Source organism: Bactrocera dorsalis, chromosome 5 (assembly GCF_023373825.1).
Source record: "Bactrocera dorsalis isolate Fly_Bdor chromosome 5, ASM2337382v1, whole genome shotgun sequence".
Classification (NCBI taxonomy): domain Eukaryota; kingdom Metazoa; phylum Arthropoda; class Insecta; order Diptera; family Tephritidae; genus Bactrocera; species Bactrocera dorsalis.
The window spans coordinates 31324660-31349132 of record NC_064307.1 but is presented as its reverse complement, the minus strand read 5'-3'; the positions used below and the strand labels follow the sequence as shown (position 1 = coordinate 31349132).

General features: G+C 35.4%; 1 protein-coding gene across 1 annotated transcript in view; it reads left to right on the top strand.

Annotated features, from left to right (window-relative positions):
- Positions 1 to 376: 376 nt before the first annotated feature.
- Positions 377 to 24473, top strand: part of LOC105224774 (ephexin-1) — a 100993-nt gene continuing 76896 nt past the window's right edge. The window contains exon 1 of the mRNA XM_049458275.1: positions 377 to 1693. The gene's annotated coding sequence lies outside the window, so the exon portion shown is untranslated. The remainder of the gene's footprint in view (positions 1694 to 24473) is intronic.

Genomic DNA, 24473 nt, shown 5'->3' with positions numbered 1-24473 from the left:
CGGCCAAACGCTGCCTCGTCTATTCACCGAACGCAATGGCAAGCGCGATCAGACTCAAGTCCACAACAACAATCGGGTGAAATATAATAACATTTCCAGCGCTAAGCGAAAACAATGAAGCTTCTCAAGCAACGCGGTCGCTGTCGTCTCCATCGTCTCATGGTTGTTGGTATTGCAAGCGTTGGTGTTGTTGCTGATAGAGTTTCTTTTGTTTGTGTATTTGCAATCGTCATTAACATTGCGAACGAACGTCGGTTGCCTTAACAGCGCGGAGCGTAGGCAAAAGGCATATAGGACAAACGGCGGTGAGCGGTGAATGGCGCGGCGTTTGCGTCGCCGTTGTGTACTTTCAGTTACAGTTTTCTTACGGATCGCACTTCAGTCTTGCAACGGACGGCGAACAGCGCACGAAACGGCGCGCTTATCGAGTAGCCGCGCGTTAATTCTGTTTATCTTACGGATTCATACTGATTTTGAAGCAAAATTGTGTATTTTCATGAATTATTGGTGCGTTTTAATTGCGAATTGGAAAATAAGTGATCGCATTAACATTGCAATTGTTGCAATTAATTGTGTTGTATTATTGATGAGCGTTGATTGAAAAGTGAACGTGAAAGTGTTTTTGTTTTTGTGTATGTGTGTAAGAAGTCACTGCGCGCGCGAGTGCGTTGCATTGACGACCGCGAAACTGGTTGATCCATAGCGCGCCGTGCCGGATTGGTTGAGCGCAGGCGCGCGGTGCTGTTAATCGTCAACCGTCAAGTGGCAACGGCAGCATCAACCAACGAAATCAGTGTGGCTGCCAACGCGCGTTACTCAGCCGATCTTTACTTTCATCTTTGATATTTGCCACAATGTACTACTTATATTCAAGCATACATACATACATAAGTACATCTGTGGTTTAATGAATGAAGAAAAATTTTGAAAATAAAAAAGTGAAAAATAATTTAAAAAGATTGTGCAGAGTTGAAGTGCTGAGTGAAGTTTGTGACGAGATTACTATCACTGATCCGCCTGCCATGTCGCCACTTACCTACTTTTGTGCATAAAAAAAAAACAAACAATAAATTGAAAACCGGTGACAGTAACTGTCACTTTCAATGCGTCTGCGGCAATATTAATCTGCCGTTTAGTTCATCATGTGTTTACACATGTAAATATGTATGTCTGCAATAGAAAAGTCAAAAGCGTTTTGATTGCGCAAAAATACCTGTTCGGGAAGTTTTGTCCGTCTTTGCATGAACCAAAAGTGTCCACATAATTTTTTCATAAAATATTCGCAGCAGCCAAAATTGCGGTTCGCAGCAATTGCTGGACCGGAAGGCAGAATTCGTACATTAATATATTCATACATACATACTTTTAAAAAAGTGTAACTTCAGTTTCTTCAGTCTGTGAGATTTGCGTACGCTTCTGCAAGTTCAATAAAGTTTCCCTATACTTTCCTACAAGAAACAAGTGCTACTGATGTTTTAAGTAATAATTGTGCTGAAAACCGCACTATGTTAAATTGTGTTTTTTTTCACAGAAATTTGCCTTAATAATTGTGTTTGTGTGTGTATAGTTTTCAAAGTTAGTTTTTGTGTAATTGAATTGACGTAATTGACGTAGCGAGTAAGCAGCTCAGTTCTTTGTATTTTGCTGTGATTTATTTGCCGTTGCCTGTAATAGGAAATCAATTATTCACAATGTAAGTATACAAAGAAAATAAACACTATATATACCACATAGATATTTGCACTTATCGTCTATTGAATAATTTTCGAATTTTTCAAATTTCCTATACCCTCAGTGGGTGTAAATGGTTCATGCTTGTTCAATGCTCTTAATTCTGAGAAGGTGTGGTTGAAACGTGCTTCAAAATCTTTATTTTTTCTGAAACGCAGTAATAGTTTTAATTCGTAGTAATAATTGTAAAAAACACGTTAACATCGGTTCATCGAAGCTGTAATACCCTCCACAATTGCAAAACATCCCTAACAAGAACTGTGATCCGTCAGTTTGTACGCCAGTGCTATTGTGCTCGGACTTGAACAATTTCTTCGGAGATTGCTTCATTGCCTTGAACAATATAAATTCATGAAAATTTCGTTAAAATATCTCCTCATGTGGAAAAATGGTCTATACAAACACTTGATTCTGATCGTTCGGTTTGTATGGCAGCTATACATATGCCATAGTGGTTCCAACAGCTTCTTGGTGTGAAAGAGATTCCAAGATTCTTTCTGCATCTGATCTTTACAATGGTGTCGATGTCTTTCGCTTCCTCTGCTTCTCCGGCGTCTACTGCATCCAATACCCTAAGAGTTGGAGTGTTTTCATCTCGTACAGCTCATCGTTCCATCGACTGCGGTATTCGCCGTTGCCAATGCGTAAAGGACCATAAATCTTCCGCAGTACCTTTCTCCCGGAAACTTGTAACGTCGACTCATCAGATTTTGTCAGACATAGTGGCATAAAAACAGATCTTTTTCGCACTGTAAAAAACAGCTTTGAAATCGACGAAGATTTGGTCCAATCAGTTAGCTGAAGGTGGGCTTTTTTTCACATAAGGTCTAAAGGGGAGTCTCTCAACCGAGGCTGATTTGTTCTTTTCCTTCAGAGTGTTTTTGGATGTGGTGAATCCCAAACCCAACGCACAACCCTGGGAAGGGATGTTTCGCCTTCTCACTTTAGCTCGCGTTCAAACGCTTGTTTTTTGGCTACTCAGAGGATACTTTATCTAAGACCGAAAGTCGTGAGCTGCTTGAGCCATATGTAAAATAATCGTTTCTGGCCACTCCCAAGTGAAACAAGAATAAACTAATGCCGTCGGAAGGATTTTCAAAGCAAAGGTTGGGAAATAAATAGTATCTCAAATACTCTTTGCAATGTTATTGTCGCGGCATGATGATTAGAGGCATAAATATAGTAGAGAGAAGGGTTCAACGTGGCATGTATTATTGTGAAGTGATTTACTTGTTCATACTTATGGAATTCACATTCTCGCAATTGTTGATAAGAAGTTATCAAATTAATTTAACTTCAATTCTCCGAAGCACTATCAATTTGTGTATACAGTTATACATATACATATATGTATGTGTATACATACACATGCGATGATGTACCCTGCAGGAAATTTTTTTAGTTCCGATCTCATTTTGTTTTAAAGCATTCTTACTACTACGCCGCATACTTGTATATTTTTTAAGCTGACCAACTTTTTAAGATAGCGAAAAATGTCCGAATTTGGTCAAACTGATGATAGCCGGAAGTATCTACCCCTCAATATCGGTTTGTGATGAGTTTCAAGGTGATAAGAATTCGTTTTTTTATTGAACAGTGAATACGTGAATACAAGCATATCAGTTGTCTAAACTTGTAAGTTCGGCTGTCATCAATATGAGGCCATTAAGCGTGAACATCGGGGTTCACTAATTTCCACTCGCTCCCAGTAGCACTAGTTCACTATGTAGGCTATTGAATGTATCTCAGTATTTGTTTAGGCAGCCTCAGACAAAAGAATTTTTCGGGTCATTTTAGTAGAAGTTTTCAAAGCTGACTTAAGCATTTATTTCACGTTTAGTTCAAAATAGCTTATCACAGCAATTATAAATTATTAACATACGAAGTAAAGTTCTGATATTTTAAACATTTTACTTTGTGCGATACCGGATGGTGTTTCCGCTTTGCATTCATTATACCCTAGAATGTTAACAGAATATATTAAATTTTCCACGAAGTCTGTTATACTCCGAAGAAACCTTCAGATACCCTATAAAAAAAATATGTGTATATTTGGCCACGTCTCTGGGTTTGTCTGTATATACGTGAACTAGTCTTTTAGTTTTTGAAATATCGATCTGAAATTTTGCACACGTCCTTTTTTTCTAAGAAGCTGCTCGGAACCATACGAACTGTATGACCCGAATCAAGTTCTTGTATGAAAATTTTTCTTTTGACGAGATATCTTCACGAAATTTGAAAATAAGGGTATAATCTAAGAAGAATTGTTCAGATCGGACTTCTGTAGCATATACGAGTACATAGCTGTCATACAAATTGTTCGATCAAAATCAAGATCTTTTATCAGCACAGAATTTGGCATGCAATATTCCCAAGGCCACGTTATAATCTTTTCACAAATTGTTCAGATCGGATTATTATAGGACACACAAACTGACCGATCAAGTTCATCAAGGAAAATGTTTTAATTTGTGAAGAGTATTTTAGCTTTGGTGCAACCGGTAAAGTGTTTTCTTATTTTTTAATCATTTTACAAAATTTATTCGTACATATTTATTAAGATTCGCTGGATAATCGTAAAATAACTTATTGATTTTATTTACCTAAGCATTTATCGTAGGTGTGAAATTGTATAGCTTACGGTACTTGCATACTTTCTCAACTTTTTTTATATCATTTTTTTTTGTATATAGGGTGATCCATTTCGAGGTTCGAAAGAACACTCTTTGGCATTTATTTTTTGGAGAATATCTCTGTCAAATATTGGTCGCGCTACATCTTAGATGGTCCATTGTTGTGTCCAATTTTCAATGACTCGTTCGAGCATATCGATTGGTTACCGGCAAATGACACGTGTGATGTTTTGCTTCAAGACCTGAATTGAAAAGGAATTATCCGCATAGACTTTAGACTGTACAACAGGAAAAAGTCCAACGGTGTGATATCATATGATCTTGTTGCCAATCGACCGGCCCTCAATAAATCTATTTACTGATACGACGTGTGGTAAGTGGCGGTGTCTGTCGATGAGATTACGAGCTTATATTTCAGTTATCAAATAGTCGGTTATCATGGTGTGTAGCGGTCGCGATTGATGGTTGCGTTACTACCGGCATCATTCTCGAAGAAATTTAAACCGACTATTCCACCGGCCCACAAGCCACATCGAACCGTTGTGTTTTTTGGATGAAATGATAGCTCTTGAATCTCTTTAGGTTGGTCTTCGTAACAAATGCTGCAATTTTGCTTGTTTACGTGCCATTGAGCCAGAAATAGGCCTCATCGGTGAACAAAATTTGGCTCGAAACCCTCGGGTCTTGTTGGAACTTTTCAAGAGCCTATAGAGCGAGGTGATGTCGCTTGGGAAGGTCGAACGGCTTCATTTCTTATTCAGGATATATATTTCTCGCTTTCAATTTCAGATCTCGACGTAAATTCGCCAAGTCATTCCATACGACAGTCCGAGTTGCTGTGAACGGTGTCGAATTCACTATCCACGGTCTCCATGTACACTCTCAGCTAGGGCTGCTACCAATTTTCTTCACTGCGTACTCTTCAATGATGAAATTACAAACCATACTGAACAAAAACAACGTGACAGCTTGGACGACACACGCGTGATCTGTCGAAAAAGGGCTATTGAAAAGAGGAGTTCTGTTTGGATCACCCGTTAGTAGTGTATTGCTTTTGGTTCACAAACAAATTTTAGGTTAACAAATACTTTATTCTCTTATGCGATTACTTTAGTAAGCGCTTTTGATGTTCATTGACTTCATATTCAATAAAAAATATATGTCAGCTTTTTTAAATAAATACAAGTATATATGTGTATATCTACACATTTGTCTTATGGTGTTTAATTCAGCAATTAATGAGTCATAAATATGTTAATAAAATAATAAAACATTACAGATAACAGTTTACTTTGCTAAGTAAAAAACTGCCAACACCGAGTCAGAAAGCGAGACTATTTTTGTGAACTTCATATCTGTTGGTAAACAACAACAATTAACGGAAGTAAAATAATTATTACCTCGTTGTGGACTTACTTTTACAGCTGTTGATAACTAACTGTGTCTGTACAACATACCGACATGCTTATGGGATGATCCAAACACTTCGCAACAGAAATGTGAGCTCAGAACATACGCAATCATGAAAGTGTTTTTGTCGCCAATTTATCGCAATATTAATGTAGCAAAAAAACATAATCCTTTAATGCTTGATATTTATAAGCATGAGCTCATCTTATTGTTACATATTTAAATGGTCATAAAGTCACCTTTCGATGTTAAAAAAGGACAACTCTTTGCTAACTTGCTTTCAGTTATTTTTCGAATTTTCATTTGCAGACTGATGGAGAATTTCTTAATAGTTCATAGGAATACCAAGAGTAATTTAAATACCTGTGAGTCAGGTTTGATTTTAATAAGAACCTCGGAATCAGACTATTTATAATTTATAAAAATGTGAAATTGTTCTCCAAAGCTCTTAAATCATCTTCTAAAATATTTTCTGGTGGTGGGAAGTATCAAGATAGCCAGCCTATAGATTTTCAATCAAAACTTGCTTTGAAAAATATTCATTTAATGAAAATTATATAAATTCGAATCAATAACAGAAAATTGTAAGTATTAAGCCAGTTGGTTAACCAGAAATTATTAGTAAACTATCAACCAACCTGCGCTCTACCTGATGTCCCTCTTACGTGTATTATATTATTACGAAAAATATAATAAATATTTGCAAATGCATATGTACGAGTATATGACATACTACGCTATAATTGTTGCCATCATTTTCGCAAGTCTTGGCCAAGCACCAAGCTTTCTCTTTTTAGTAATTTGATACGACAAATAGTTTGACCACAAGTCTCTAAACTCGGAGTTTTGCCTGCTGTGGCATGATCGCCCTTTCGGTAGATGGTGCCAAAAATAGGTATCGACCTCAAATTCCGTATAAAAAACTGTCTACGAAGGCCTCACCTGCCTTTTCACTGATTCACTGATTATGTCGGTAAGATCCGTTTTGAATCTGTGGAAAATTATATGTAACTATTTCATACACTTATATAGTAAAGTAACAGTCGTTGTTATGTATTAAAAAAATTAATAATTTACTTACACTTATTACTATTTACTATAGTAATATGTGGATGAATCTGTTGCTCCTACTAATTATATAGAATAGCTCCGATCAAATGACAAGAAAGCCATGACACGTTTAGTTTTTCATTAGAAGATAATTGCGGTATAAAGCGGGAACATACATGTATTATATATGAATATAAATGGAGCTATTCAGTGGGTAGGGCCCCAAACTGCTTTATTTGACCTATAAACTAAAATAACATGTAGAAAAAAACTAAGTAAAACTAAGTGGTAGTCACTATTACCAACTGAGATGGAAAATTTATTTCTTATGAATGAATTGAAAGGGAAATGAAAAAGTTATGCAAATTTCCCAGCAACTTCGTCACTTCATTTAGCTGGAAATCGTGCAATAATGTAAGTAATTGATATAAAAACACGCAAAACTCTGAAAACTCATATATCGCGTGTTTTTAGAAGCTGCTTATTAGAAATGTTGGTATGACTGTGGATCGTGCTAGTCGTTGCAACACGTAACTGTATACAAGTTATGGATGTTTGCGTGATGTCAGCAGCCCTAAAGAAGATATAGGTTTTTACACTAACAAAATGTGAAAAGAAGAGTCACCTGTTTCTCAAGAAAACGTCTGCATAAATGCATATACATATTGCGTGTGTCAACAACTGTAAGCAAGATTTTTTAAATTAAGTAATATATATAAATATATACATATTCATTGTGGCAAAAAAGTACCCGGAAATCGTAAGTAACACGTAAAATATTTACAATATTAATTTGGTCAACTTCAAAGTAATCCAATAAAACCAGATGAAATTCACTTATGCCAACGATTTTCCTAGTCCTCGTAAATCTTTTTATAAGAAAGGCCTTCAGATCCTAATTGAATTTTGTTTTAAGTCCCCGATGTTCTACGGGGTGGCAATTTCAGTTTAGGAAAAAAGAAGAAATCACCGGGAGCCAAATCTGGTGAATATGGTGGTTGCTCTTTTGAATTCATTGGGCTTGTGGCTTTAAATTCGGTCAAAATCGTGGCTTGATGGGATGGTACATTATCTTCGTGTAAAATCCATGGATTGTTCTTCCACAATACCGTCCGTTTTCGACGGATGTTCTCACGCAAACGCCTTAATACGGCCAAATAGAAGTCCTTATTGACTGTCTGTCCCATTAATATGAAAAAAAAAAACAATTTACATAATCTTGATGTTTTAGTAGCTTTGGCGTAGTGTTTTGGTTTCGTTCCGTTTTTTCCCTCCATTCCTAAAGTTGTGGAATTTTTTACCTGTCAAACACATAAATCCATATTTCATCGGCTGCTATAATGCTCTCCATGAATGTGGGATCGGAATTCGCACGATCATGCATGCCCAAAGAAATCTGTTTACGGTACATTTTTTGAAGAAAATTCAGTTTTATCGGGACGAGTCGAGCAAGAACGAGAATCATTCAAACTGACTCACAAGAGATGTCGAGCTCTCTTGCCATCTCTATAACACTTGCCTGACTATTTTCAAGTGCCATATTCTTCACTTTTTTAATATTTTCTTCAGTTGAAGAGGTCAAAGGTCGTCCAGACTCGATCGTCTTTGAAGGCTTGTGTTTTTGATTAAACTGAATTACCGAAATATTTTCCAATATTCGCGTTGATTTCGCACAGTAAACGTGGTTAGAAATACAAAATTTGATACAAACCTTTTCTTCGATATTTTTATCCATTCGTAAAAATTGCTACGCACTACTGAGGTGCACCGACTTAAGCAGCTGCTGTAAACAAACTGGTTGACAGATCGCGTTCATATTTGTCTTAGTAAATACACTTTGCATTTTCCGGGTGCTTTTTTCGCAATGTATACATTTATTATATCATTTGTTTAAAGAAAAGTTGACAAATTCGACAAATGCATTTATAATGACACAATTTGTACGTCGAGAAAGGAAATTTAAGACGACTCCTACAAGCATGTGTTAGCGTGTCTAAAAAAACTTTCAATAATAAAATAAAAACATTTGAGATAAGCACACAGGGGTATGCACATACAAGGTGTGTCCTAAAATTTCCGAATTTTATATTTAAATCTTACAACATTTAATGCTATATATTTGAACTTTGCAGCATTAAATAGGTACTTCATTCTGTTACAAATGACACTTACTTCAAAAAATCGGTGAGACATACGAATTGATGGAAAAATTTATAATGATGATTGTTTGATACTTACCCATGTTTACAGGTGGTTAATACGATCTCGAAATGGCAGGAAGAATTTAAATGTCTAGCAGCTCGTAATTGTGCTAAATTGGTTGAAAAAGTCCTTGAACCTTTTTTTTTATCGATGCAAATTTTACTACGAGAATGTTGGCTGAAGGATTAAATATGAAAAAACACTTTTTGAAAAATTTTTATTGAAGATTTGGGTAAGAAGGGGTCTGCACGTTTCGTTCCAATATGAATTAAAAAAGGACAAAATAAGTTATTATAAGTTTTGAGTTTGAATAAGAAAAGATTTTTTCCCATCAATCAGCTTTCATATTCGCCTGAACTGAAGATAATACAATTTGCATATTATTAAATATGAAAAATGTTCGGTTATTTTAGGACACACCTAGTATGTTCCACACAGCCATTACACTGATATTTTTAAGTGCAAGGAATTTCTCAAACATGAGTCACTGCTGTACCAAAGTTTTGAATATATATCTACACATTGATTTATGTCTATACATATGCACATGCTCAATCGGCTGCATGTTTTGACCACACACTGTCTGATTAACCAATTTTCCAACTTGAGCGCAGGTGAGCATGTGCTGTCCAAGAGTGAATTGAACTTTAGCCAAACTGGTTCAGACGCCCAGCAAGCCCCTCCGCATTATTTCCGTAAAAAGAAAACCAACTGAGTGTAATAATATCTGTAACATTGTTATAAAAAATATGTCTGTCGTTTAAGTGGTGGCGACAAGAAGCAGATACAATTGTAATAAAAACATAACAACAACCAAAGAAACGTGACGCAAACGCTGCGCACAGTTATTTGATCTCCTAAAGCGCACAGTTACTCACATACAAACATAGCATTGTGCGGTATGCCTTAAAGCGCATGCGTCACTTTGCGCTGAGTAACCAGCTTCACCTCTTTGTAAGTATTTTCTATGCATAAATAAATCGCGAATTTTCTAAAAATGTACCAAATACATATACATAAAACAATTATGTATTATCTAATAAAATTATCGCAAATATCTTTAAAGTTTGCTGATTTTTTGCAATTTGATTTACTTTACCCCTTTTTGGCTTGCGATGTGGCTTTGACTCGTTTGTTGTTGTCACCTTGTTGCAATTTTTGTGCTTATTTGTCATTACACCAATTAATTCTCTGAAAACTAGTCATGTTATTGTCGTTCCAATTTTTGAAGTTTATTCACATTTCAAGTTGTGTGACTTTGAAAATTTCAAGTACATTTGTTATTGTATTGACATACATAGCTCCAGTAACACTTTTTGAGCAATGCAACTGATAGTGTGTTTGTATAGATATCATATAATTATATAATGTGGTACAAATCAATTTCAGAGTTAACCAATACACAGTTACCTAAGCGCTTACGAATCTCTTGGAAATTCTAGTTATGTGATTCTCTAAGTATTTCTTACATAAATCAAAGCTGTGACCTATTAAAAAAGTTGAATTTGGATTGTTTAAGAAATGAATGATATTTTCTCCAAAAAAAAGTATTCTTCTTTACTGGCGTAGACACCGCTTATGCGATTATAGCCGAGTTAACAACAGCGCGCCAGTCGTTTCTTCATTTTGCTACGTGGCGCCAATTGGATATTTCAAGTGAAGCCAGGTCCTTCTCCACCTATTCATTCCAACGGAGTGGAGGTCTTCCTTTTCCTCTTCTTCCCCCGGCGGATACTGCGTCGAATACTTTCAGAGCTGGAGTGTTTTCATCCATTCGGACAACATGACCTAGCCAGCGTAGCCGCTGTCTTTTAATTCGCTGAACTATGTCAATGTCGTCGTATATCTCATACAGCTCATCGTTCCATCGAATGCGATATTCGCCGTGGCCAACGCGCGAAGGACTTTCGCAGAACTTTTCTCTGGAAAACTCGCAACGTCGACTCATCAGTTGCTGTCATTGTCCAAGCCTCCGCACCATATAACAGGACTGGAATAATGAGCGACTTATAGTTTGGTTTTTGTTCGTCGAGAGAGGACTTTACTTCTCAATTGCCTACTCAGTCCGAAGTAGCACCTGTTGGCAAGAGTTATCCTGCGTTGGATTTCCAGGCTGACATTGTTGGTGGTGTTTATACTGGTTCCTAAATAGACGAAATTATCTACAACTTCGAAGTTATGACTGTCAACAGTACCAAGTCGCGAGTGTGAACACTGTTTGTTCTTCATTAATGGTTTCAGCCGATTTTTGAAGGTCTTAAAACCGCACTCCCTTTCTGTTTTATATTAAGGTTTTGCGGTGATTTGGCTGGTTGGCCAGGTATCACACTGATTTTTTTACTCTGAACAGGGTATATTAAGTTTGCCACGAAGTTTGTAACATCCAGAAGGAAGCGTCGGAGACCCTATAAAGTATATATATAAATGATAAGTATGTCGAGCTGAGTTGATTTAGCCATGTCCGTCTGTCTGTATATATACGAACTAGTCCCTCAGTTTTTAAGATATCGTTTTGAAATTTTGCAAACGTCATTTTCTCTTCAAGAAGCTGCTCATTTGTCGGAACGGCCGATATTGGACAACTATAACATATAGCTGCCATGCAAACTGAACGATCGGAATCAAGTGCTTGTATGGAAAGCTTTCACATTTAACAATGTATCTTCACGAAATTCGGTATGAGTTATTGCTCTTAGATATAAAGTAATTTCGGAATAAATTGTTTAGATCGGCTTTCGTATTTGACGTGGTATCTTCACGAAATTTGACATGGATTACTGCTTAAGGTAATAATATAATCTCCGAAGAAATTGTTCAGATCGGTTAACTATAGCATATAGCTTCCATACAAACTGAACACATAGTTACTAAAAGAAATGCACCTGTGAAGGATATATTAGCTTCGGTGCAGCCGAAGTTAACGTATTTTCATGTTTACGCTTGAGATTATCGTAATGGAACCATTTTTCATTATTAGTCACAATTCGATGCCAAAACGACTTCTTTTTCTTGCGTTCAGACTGTCTTTCAACATCTTTTGGTTTCATTTTTATTTCTTTGTTCTTAAATGATTCTGTGAGCTCTTCTTATTCTTGGCAACAATCTTCATCGGGTAATGCTTTCAGTTCTTTATCTTCAAACTTGTTTGGCTACCAGGGCTTTGTTTGGCCTCCAAGCCAAAATAACCACTTTTGGTATGTTCGCTTAGCTTGTTAGCTATAAACTTCCACCAAAATATGATGACTTTCTGCTGAGGTCTTCTTCATATTAAAGCAATTAAGAAGAACTTTTCGCAAAAACAGTTTTTTTTAGGATTCGAACCGAACTACTCAAAAGAAAAGAAGTTTTCTTTACGTTTCTGCGAAATTGGACAACAACCACATCTACTTCCCATATATCACAATTTTAAATTTCATCTGGTTTATTCATTTTCCAGTGAGGAAATCAAGCACCAATGTATATCCCGATACTTTGCGAGAATAGTGCATTTTGAATATACCATCTCAGGTATAAAAATTGTCAAAATTCGATCATTACTCTTCAAGCGCAAGGTATCCTAAAAAGGAACCCCCAGAGCCCATGACTGACTTTTTACCTAAAACATCGTAAAAAAATGATCCGATTTCGGTTCAATATCCATTTTATTCGATAATATGTTGCCATTTGGAGAATGATTTTATAATACTATTCTCATAGAAATCCCCGTTTCTATTACATAACTCTGACACAGACAATTAGATAGGAAAACTTAGTAACTATAGGGTGTATGCATAAGAACCTCCCAATCTATCCTATATATATTTTAATGAATATAGGACTGTTTTATCCTCCGATCAGATGAAGGCGCTACAATACGAACGAAGAAAATACTGAGAATCGTCTAAAATCACTTAGAGTTTAGTAGTTTTGGCAGTGCTATACTACAATCAACAAATACTTACATAGGTATCTTCAACTGAAAATACTTGTTAAGAAATTTCCAAAGTTTTGGTTTTTGTTATGCCGCCAAGTTAATTCACGCTATCGCTTTGTTGTTTTATTGCTACAGTATTCACCAAAACAAACATCATTGTTGCAACATTAGACGCCCACATGTGGCGGTGATGGAAATCACTTGCTGCACAGACAATGGCTCAATACGATCACTAGGCAATAGCTGAGCCGTTCTTGCTGTAATACCACGAGTATCATATAGAGTAGCGCCATCAACAGCCACTGCAGGCACTTGCAACATGCGCGTAAACGAACACCGGCTAGCAAGAAAAGCAGTGAGTTAGTAGTGGAAGTGCAACTTGTTTATTGCCACCTTCACTCCGGCTTCGGCACATTTTCGTACACATAACAGACATGCGTGTGAACATAAATACATACATGTGTAAAATATGTGCACGGCGACTATTTGATGAGCTGGTTAATGTATATGCGGCAGTTTGCACAATCTCTACATACATTTGAATGAAACGAAAATCAGGTTTACAGGTCGCGTGATTACAATCTTCACACAGTACTTGCAGATGCACACAAATATATACATATGTATGTATATTTTGATACAGATGCTATCATGCACGTATTCAAGTGATTGTGTGTGTGTATATGGTATATATGCTTCATCTGCATGTTTACTTATTTGCCACCGATTTCACAATCCGATAGCAATGCTTATACTCAATTCCGTTTGACAAGATTGCCTCACGATCGACCAAGTGATTGAGTTGCCTCGCTTAGATTTGTTATTGTTGGTAAAATTAATTGCCAAAGTTGTAAACAAGCATCAAATTTTTAACACAGTTCGACAGACATTTATAAGACCACTATGTTAATTTGTTTATATGTCTTTGACTACATAATTGAGCGGTTACTTAACGTTTTCCAATTTTGGCGGACGACATTGTGGGTCAAAATTAGCGTTAGCTTCTTTCCAAATACGCATAGACGTAAATGTCGGTAATCAATAGATTAAATTTATCACTTTGACAAAGTACGCGTAAGAAGTATTTAGTTAGGCATTTCAAGATACCTGTCTTGCATGCATGTAATCATACTTGGTATCCCAGCAAGCAATTAGCCTTCAAGTGTAAGATAACGCACTGACTTTACACAATAAATGCAGCTTCCTTGTAACGAATGTTTATAGAAACAAGTAAAAGCTTTAACTTTCCCATATTGATTTTGATCGGTCAGTTTGTATGGCAGCTATATGCTTTAGTAGTCTGTAGTTCTTCAGGTATGCCTAAGAAAATGATATATGCCAAATTTTGTAAAGATATCTTTTAAAATAAAAAGGTTTTCCATACATGGATTTGATTGGGCTCGATCAGTTTTTACAACAAATATGTACTTTCTTGAGGAGAAAAGGACTTGTGCCAAATATTAGATCGATATCGTACAATCAGACGGTCTAGTTTGCATATATAGAGACTGTCAGAAGGACAGAAATGGCTAAATTATTTCAGTTCATATACCTGATAAATTGTTTATATTTTTATAGGGTCACCGACGTTTCCTTCTGGGTGTTACAGACTTCAAGGAAAAGTTAATGCACCCTGTTCAGGGTATAAAACGTGAATTTCGTGTTTCCTGTTAGAGAAACCCATATTTTCGATAAATAAATTTCCTTTCTTTCATTTCTTTTTTTGGTAATCGTTAAAAAATAGATGGAGTACACCTCTGTATAGTATGGTACTTATATGGCGGATAAGGGTTCTTATAAGTATTGTCGTTTTTAGTAAATTCTCACCCGTCTAAATGCTATTATCAATACTTTTTTAAGAAAACGAAAACTTTAAATCAGTGAGTAGAAAAATATATGTACGATAGATAGATTTTTCTTTCCACTGAAAGTGTTTAAACCGGTTTGAGTGAATCGTTCGATCGATGTCAAAGAAATGTACATCAATTTGAAAAATGAAATAAGAGAGAGACGTGACATCGGTCATGCTAAACAAACTAAAATTTTAAATCCAATAAATATGAAAATCTAATGTTTGAATCGAATAATATATACAAGGAGGGTCTCCGCCGTTACCTATTAATACAGAAACGATGCTATTTCCTCCATCAACTTATATTTATACTCCTTTTCCATGGAACTCTAAAATCTAATGAAGTTTATTCCATGTTTGAGATAAGTTAAGATAATGTTAAATGAAAGTAGTAAACAAAAGCTCTGGAGTAATTTTCGACAATATTTTTGGAAAACAAAAAATGGTGTGATTAAAATGTTTGGAATTTTTATAAGAATTCCTTAAAAAACTAAGAATTAATAGAGGTATTTTTTTTTTGTTAAAACCTAAAATGATAATCAATTGGCTTAGTAGGATGCAAGGAAATATACATAAGTACATACATATACAGTACATACATATGTTTTCAACACAACATCAAGTCGATAAAACTAAAACACCAAGAGCACATTTTTAAATTTAATAATAAAACTTACAATTTTATCTAAAACACAGTTGTAGATAATTGCTTATGCAAGAAGTATGATATGCGTTCGTTAAAATTGGATGTACGATATCTTTACCATTTATATATATTCTATGCAAATTAGCGACGTGTTCTAAATTGTAACTGGTTATTTTATGGCACGACCAATTAAAGACAATTCTTAGTTGCCACAGTCGGTGATGACTTTATTTATAGAATTTAAAGGTTTTCCATAAGCCATTATTAACCTCACGAAATCTTTCGGGAAAATATGTATTGAAATAGCGCTCAGTCTTTTGTGATTGAATTTTCCAATTTGTAACACACACAGTTTTACCTCCTAATCCCAATACTTCACTTTTAAATTGTCTCAAGACAATGTCACTTTGTCTTACACCTTTCGCCATCCAGGTGAACAATCTGTAATATAAATGAAACGCCTGTGCAGGTTTGATGAATTAAAGAAGCTTTGTCGATACTTGTGATTCAAATACAAGAGTTTTCTGGCTTCACAAAGAATTTGTCTTAGTAGTCCAAGTGCGACATCCATTTTGGAGAGTCAATTTAAAGTTGAGAATACGTTAAGTTTACTAGTTTCTTGCAGAAATTAATTTGGTTCGAAATATCTCTTTTCAATTAAATCTCTTGAGAAAATAAATTTAACTAGGCTCTAAAATATCTTGGTTTAACTTAGAAAAGGCCTAGCATATTGCTATGATTATGGTTTGACAATTGACACCTCACAAAACGTGATAACAGAAACTTCGTTGCAAACTTAGTATAACCTGTCCAGGCTATAAATATGAAACATTATATTAAAATATCCCCAAATGATAACGATTATTATCAATTAATAGTACTTTATATACTTGGAAAAATTATTTATTTATAAACTCAGTGCTTCATATTTAATCATTTCCCAATGGTATTTATACAACACTTTAAGTATTTTCGAGTGCCACAGAAATGTATATTAAATGGAGCAATGATAACATTCCACATACTTTATATTTACTTGTTATGTATATCCGGTATATGTAGTGCTTCAACATACTTACATATAATATAGTACAATGTACATTCAAATATAGAAGGAATTCCAACTTAACTACCATAAATCTGATTTTCAGTGGTAAATAATTCGATTCTTTTCGGCAGCAAGTCTCACGATGTAAGATAATTTAACGAGGAAATTATGGACTTTTAGTGAGGACTATAGTTTTACCTAACGGCTGTATTTATACACATAATTTTAAATAGATATAAATGCATTGAGCGTTCACCAAGATCGTTCAAGTGATGAAAATATGGCTTATAGCGACGGATCTTAGGATAATACAAACAAAGTGAGTTTTTGGAACTCAATGAATACATATTGTGGAAGTTTCGAATGAGTTGGATAATCACCTCAGCGAATGCCAAGCTTTAATTACTGAGGTGAAGTGAGGTGAGGTTGCAGTGCCCAATGTTCGAAACATTTGGTGGATAGAGTTGAAACTCAACACTTTTGTTAAGTCCAGCGCGTTGTTCTACGGAGCTTAACAGGAGAGTACAATCAGCCTCAACCACACATAATTATACTACACATTTGTATATACAATATTAAAAAATATAAAATTCAATTGAAAGAATTAATGACCATACAAATTCCCCTTACATACATATTTCAAGAAACAGCGACAGTGAATGTTCCGACTAATTCGTTTCAAATACTTAAGCATACTGAAAATTTTTAATATAATTAATAAACGCCCGCTTTATCTGGTTACTCTATTAATTATATATGCACTATATAAAAAAAGAGTATGGAGAACAATTTCCTCTCATCGCAATGCTCTACGGCTTGCATGGCTCTCTTGGTATGCCATAAATAAGCAAATTTTTCATTATCGCCGCCTACGTGGGCCACCTTTGTTTCTCCTTAACAATTTGTACTCTTGCTTGCACGAATTTGTTTGCCATTATTTTGTTTATTTTCATTTTACCTTTATTATCATTTTCTTTGTTTTTGTTTGGTATTCGCACTTGCTCAACGCCAAGTCATATTGGTTCGATAAAACTTGTTTGACAAGCGAGGCAACTCACTGGGGCAAAACACAAATTTATCTTCGTGCACAAGTCCAATACTTAACCCTTGATAGTTTAATATTTTTGGTTAAAAGGTATACAATTTTTGTTGGAATGTTTCCGATAGTAATATTTCCTAACCTAGAATATTTTCTTGCCCTAAAATTATTCAGTTCACAATTGGATATAATTACCATTAATATTTCTTGAGAGAGGAGTTTTCAAGTCACTCTAGAAGAGTGTGGATAGCGCAGAAGCGTGCGACTCTCTAGCGGTACTTACAATATATACACAAACGGATGATCAAAAATGGCTAATAGAGTGGGCGCCGGAATCTATATCTCAGCGCTGGATTTTAGACAAGCCTTCAAGTTTCTGCAATACTGCATGAACTCCCAGGCGGAAGAAATAGATAACAATATAAAGAGGATCAATGTATATGTACGTCGATTAGCAAGCGAGAATTTACGCAATAATCTCACATCCCACTATGATAGCGAATGTCGTTAGAAGCAAGGTATCTTTGATATAGTAGCTGCCGGTAAACGGCTGCATACGTATATTTACCGGGTTCCAGGCCACAAAGGAATTCTGTTAAACAAAATAGCTGATGAGATGGTCAAAAGTGCCCCCCGTCCAGCTACTGAACCAGTACAGGAAATACGCAGTGATGTAATGAATTTTTCGAATAGGCTGATAGACGGATCAGGGTAAGATGGCATGCATTAAGGATCATGTGCAAGAGTTCGGAAGAATAACACACATGCTTTTTATTCAGACAGTCTCGATAGCACACAGGTTACTGGCATCACATTTACAGCTAGATGGGCATTAGTAACAACGACACATGCAGAAAGTTCATGGAAATAGCCATTAGCAAGACGCTGGAATATCTTCTATGCTTCTCTCCAGACTTATCTAGAATTCGTCTTAGATAGTTATGAATTCCGCAGTTCAGTGGACTAGATAAAGTATTAAAAGTAGATATAAAGTCACTCTTACAGTTCTTAAAAAGCGTTGAAGCTCTATATGACGAATACTTCAGCTCAAATTAAACTCTTCATCTGGCATTACTAAGAATCAGTAACCTGACAGTCAATCAGTATGACTAAACTAAATATTTCTTATATAAAACAATTGAAAAAATTTTATCTGAAATGAAAAGTCGCTAAAATTTTTTAATTTTTATGAAAAGCATTTCAAATTTCATTTTGAAAATATTCCTTAGTTTGGCAACAGTAAAGGAGGGTTAATTTAATAACCTGGTCGATTGGTTGGTATGGTTCGAACCTTGACTTACTATATATTTAGTTCGATAGTGATTTCAATGCCACCACCAACAAAGCGCTAACTTTGTTAAATGTTTGGGCAAAACGGTCCAGTCGTTTGGCATTCAATCTTGAAGTGATATTATGGGGAATATTTTATAAAGGTTAGTTAAAATATCTGAATAGTTTAAAATTTAGTTATTATGAATATAAGCCATAGATAGCAAATATTTTAGTGATTCATAATTTCAAAACTCGGGACATAATATTTAAATAAAGTCAAAAAAGTTTTACAGCATGCTGGCAGATTTCCTATAAAAAAAATTTTAATGTGCTTTTTGTAAAGCAAGTATAGCGATTTGTTTTGCAGCATTAAAATTATCAACAAATTGCAAATAATTTTTTTTTTGCCATAAACTTACATTCCATACGAGGTGTTGAGATTTAAAGCAAAAGCCAGAGCCAGAGCTCATTGGCATTGTCTGAATTCCGGACATACTGCAATATTGTTTATGGTCGCAAAATTACATGTACACAAATATATACATACATATGTATATATACGTATATGCATATGTAATAACATAAATACCAAATAAGTCCGGGAAATGCCGATAGATCAAACTGATTGAAATTGAACTAGTCCGAAAATCAATAAAAGTGCGGAGGACTTCAATGAAATCCAAAATAAAATACTTGCTGAACATAAGACCTTATTTATCTTTTCTAACTAAAATCTGACGACTCACATCTCGTATACCTAAAAAAACAACAAACCATAAGTACCAATCGTTTGACTGGGAAAAGATAGTTGTCTGACTAGTGGACTTAGTTGTTAGTTATGTTGCAACTAGTTCAGCACCACAGGGTTTTTACAAAAATATTTGCATACAGAATATGCTATCTGCATCCAATAACGTACGAGACATATTCAAACTACATATACATACATATATACTACATATATAGTGTTCATGGCAATTACAATTACAATCGCCCAAGTGCGTGCATTCAATTAAGAGCGAGAGTTGGTTCTCCAGCTATCCATGCAGTTGGTTAGTTTGTGTCTGAGAAGAAAGTATTTTTATTAAGCGTCTTATTTCATCTACATATATTGGCACATACATATGTATATATATATATGTATATACCATATAAATACCGAAAAGGTCATAAAAAATGTATGGATACATACAAATCTCTAAATCTTAGCAATTTTTTTCGAGTTATCGTAAAATTAAGTTAACAGTCAGAATTTCATGTTCAACACAGACTTCGACTTCGAATCGATATAATATGGTATATAAAAGTATGGTTTAGCAAACTCAAGCCACCATTCAGCAACTCAGTGGATTTGGTAAGAATCCACCTCAGTTGAACACTCTTTCTTAAGCTGGAACATTGGGAGCAGTGGAATATGTCCCGTCTCATCCGGCTGAAGACTTGGGCATTTGGATAGATAATGTTCCTGCGTCTCATCATCCTCCGCGCATGCTCTATATTCCGCCGACTCCACTTTTCCTATTTTCTGAAGATGGGATCTTAAGGGTAGGTGGCCTGTGATGACTCTTACAATATTACTAAGCGCTCCGGTTTGGCTACAGGTATGAACTTTTTTGTCTATCCACCGTCAATATTACCCCAAAATAACTTTGCGGTATATCCAGTGTTGCTTGTGTTCCAAGACCTAGGTGATTCTCTAAGGTTCATTGCTTCAAACATTTCTTGAAGGAGCTGAGTTCTCTGGATTATCTTAGAAGAATTGTGTTTTCAATAGTGAGCTATCTATATATTCACTAGAAGGTTTATGGACTTGTTGGTTAGAGCAGAAGCCCACTTAGCACCATCTCTTATGCCCTCAATTTCGACCTGAAAGACTGGATTGTAGTGATTTAGTTTGAAGCAATTTTCAGTGAATTTGTAGATTTCGCTTTTGGAACTGCCGATCATAGAACCATTGGTACATACTTCTCTTTTGGGGAATGATAAAATTGTGTTTACTTCTTTATGAGTCTTATTTACTCGCAGGGCCTATTTAGGCAATTTAACAAGGTTAAGTATGATACCATGCCAGTGGAGACCGCAAATAAGACTATAATGGACAAAAATCATGAGCCGACTGGCCAGAAACATTGCTTCATGTTTAACTTATATATGGCCGGACGTCAAGAATAAACTCCAGAGCCTTAGTTGACATAGTTTTCATTACGCCCCTAAATCCCAGCAAGCCCGTTGCATCTATTTTTCGAGTTACACGCGATCTCCGGCAGCGCGAAATAAAAGGGATGCACTGTTGCAGTGATTTCCACTTCTCCATAAATGAAAAATGAATCTAAACTAGAAGATATTATTCGTAGAATGGCCGATGGTCAAAAACAAAAACAAAAATTCCGATCATGTATAAAAAGATTAACAGCGGACGGATTTTTTCTTCTAGGTAATCACTCCTTAAGCAGTTCTAAGAAAATTGCTTTTAAAGATAAACTGATGGAGTTGACTGAACCGAGCGACTACACTTTAGAAGGTTGCAACTCAAAAACTATTTGAGCTTTTTTAGTATGCGATTTTTAAAGAAATAACCTATCAAAATATAAAAAAAATCAAAATAAGATGCGCCCCTTAAACCACCTCAGAATAACTGAAATATTTCCAAGATGCGTGAAATTGCCTGCTGATAAGTAAGACCTTGCTTAGTCAACCCTCTTTTTTAAAGTCAACAGTTAAAAATTAGCTTTTTATTAGTGGGACGGAGCATGCTAATTCTCATGCCAGCACTGTATATTCATGCGATAAATAGTATGTATATATGTATATGGCAATATGCAAATATAAATATATGTTGATACCCATATATGTATATATGCATAGATATGGACTCCTATCAACATAATTCTCATTGTGGTGCCATATGATATCATGCAGCACAGCAACATTTCTATCCACTTCAACTTCAATGCAATCAATAAGAATTACGCAGTCCACATCTGTTGCCGACTACCAACAACTGCAAACAGTCACACTTAAATAAAGAAGTTCAACGAAATGAAGTCAACGCTAAAGTTGAAGAAGCAAAATATGAAAATTATCGGGAAGAACACTGGCGCTGAGCAAGTGACCGCACCAAAGAGTGAATTTACAATGCGGAGTTTATCATTAATGCATTCTGCAGTTACCCCACACACGTACACATATACCCTTCCTAATGCAATTTTATTGATAAGTGGGGTATCGTAATTAAAGTGTGTGTAATTGCGGAAAACAAATAAAATAATTTAATAATTATGAACATATGTATGTATTCGCATGTACACATTACATTACGCCATTATTCATTACTACACTTAATTATTAATTAATTAACAATTATTTAACATTAGTTTGTAAATATAGATATATATACTATTCAATAACAAGCGGTATGAAAAATTCGTATTGTTCGTTGGAAAAATATAATTTTTGCCAAATTTTGTTTATACCATTTCACAAAATTAATATTTCCTCGTACTTTTATACTAAGATTGGTCTCTTGGCTTTCAGTTGCAAAATTTCTTTTTAACAAGAATTTGTTTGAGTTTGGAACAAATCGCTAAGCGCAAGTTCCACATTATATGGTGCTCTTTCTCCTGTCTAAATGGTACCGCCGTTTTTCCAGGGCCTCTTCCTTGTATATTATTATTGTATAATATATACCGTTAATAGTCACCGTTGATAATGTTTCCATTTCAAAAATAGTCAATGCGGAATACTAACTGGTCGCTGTCTAGTGGCGACACACGTCCGCGGAGAAACAATAGAGCATCTCTTGTGCACTTGTCCCGCATTGGCAAGACTACGCTGTAAGTATCGGGGGTCCCCTCGATATGATACACTAGAGGAGCTATCGATAGTGAGGCCACAGGTCTGTTAAAGCGCAGACATTCTGAGGGATGGCTACTCCTCATGGAGCTAGTAACTGAACTCCATCTGGTTTCTGGCGAAACTGTTCTATGCTTAGCTCATTAGCCTACAATATTAACCTAACCTAACCTAAGATAGCCAATGAACTTATTCCATTTTTACCTCAAAACAAAGAAGTCATAACTTTAGGTTTCTTTTCACGCTTTCCTTGAATCCGTGCCCACTCAGCGGCCTGTCGTTTCACTTCGGAGAGAAATTAAGGATGATGAGTGAATATACAAAAAAAAATAAACCACTTCAAATTTCCCACTTAGATAAAGGTAAAAATGTTCTGAAAAACTAATAAGAAGTTGTATGATCAAAATAATGAAGTTTTTCAACTCTCTCGACTTTTTCTCCTACCTAAGTTGATGGAACTCTTTGAATAATCGTGAAGAATTAAGAAGTTATTCCTGAAGTAAATCTTGTGAATATATTGGACCGTATGTTTTTGCCGGATAATAAATATTTAACTGGTAAATAGGGATAAGGAAATAGTCGCGGACCTGAGAGCGATCCCACATATGTATATCGGATTTTTTAAGTAAATCGTTTATTATTCTTCAAGTTTTTCTATATTTAGTTAGATGCTGTCTAATTCGTTCAGAGTTATTTTAAATTTTCAGTAGGCTTCATGTTTTCAGCAAGGAAATTTCAGTCATCGAGTCAAGCTCGTCGAATTGCAGTCATGAAATGAAGCTTCACTTCAGCTTGGTTTTAGAGCGAATATTCTTCTAATTTACTTAACAGTTTGTACCTCATAGACACCATTTTGTCAGACTTTAGACTCAGACAAATTTTATATAAAGCTGCTAAATCCGATATATGACGATCAGCTTGTGGTGTCTATACCCCGATCAGACATCTTTGTATGGACATATGAATATATGGTGTGTATGTAGACGACAACACTACACTGCCAACTCTTTTCAGGTCATCAGCGCATTGCTGCAGTCTGTCAGTGACAGCAGAAGCAAAAACATCTCAATGATTATTATGACTGCTATCGAGATATGCCATCAAATGAAGTTGATCGCGCAGAAGATGCTCGCAAGTGTGCTCACATGACAGCATACATGTACCATATACCATATGTATACATATAAGCTATGTTAATTATACATACAAGTATTTTTATGTTTGTACCCACTAACCACAATTTAAAGAAAAGCAAAATAATTAAAATAATAGTATTTTCCGAATGTACGAGTAGATTTCTCTAAGGCAACCTTGGTGCTTAAATTAAAAATTGAGGAGTTAAAAAATATGATGTTAAGTTTATTGGCAATATTCAGCAAAAAAAGTGCGATAATGTCATTCACTAAGTTGATGCCGTAATAGTAGAAATTAATGATAACTCCATTTTGTCAAATCCTTCTTGAAATGGTAGTTCAGTTCTTTCTTTCTTATATTCATCCCTTGATCGTACATGATCCCATAGATAGATAAATAAATGAGTATTTCAACGCGACCTAAGGTCTATTGTGCCCTCTCCTAAGCCACAACGACTCACTTAGCCTCAGCATATTGATATATTCCAATATACATATTCCTAGGTGCTATTGAGACGGTATAATTCCTATTTGTAAACATGGATCCAAGGTCTTTTATCCTGTTTCCACCTACTGCTGTGAGTCAATTCGGACAAAAATATATGTAGGTGTTATATAAATGCTTCTTGAGCTTACAACGGGCCACGGGTAACCTGAGTTTGTCCATTGGGTTGATTAGATATTTAAACCTT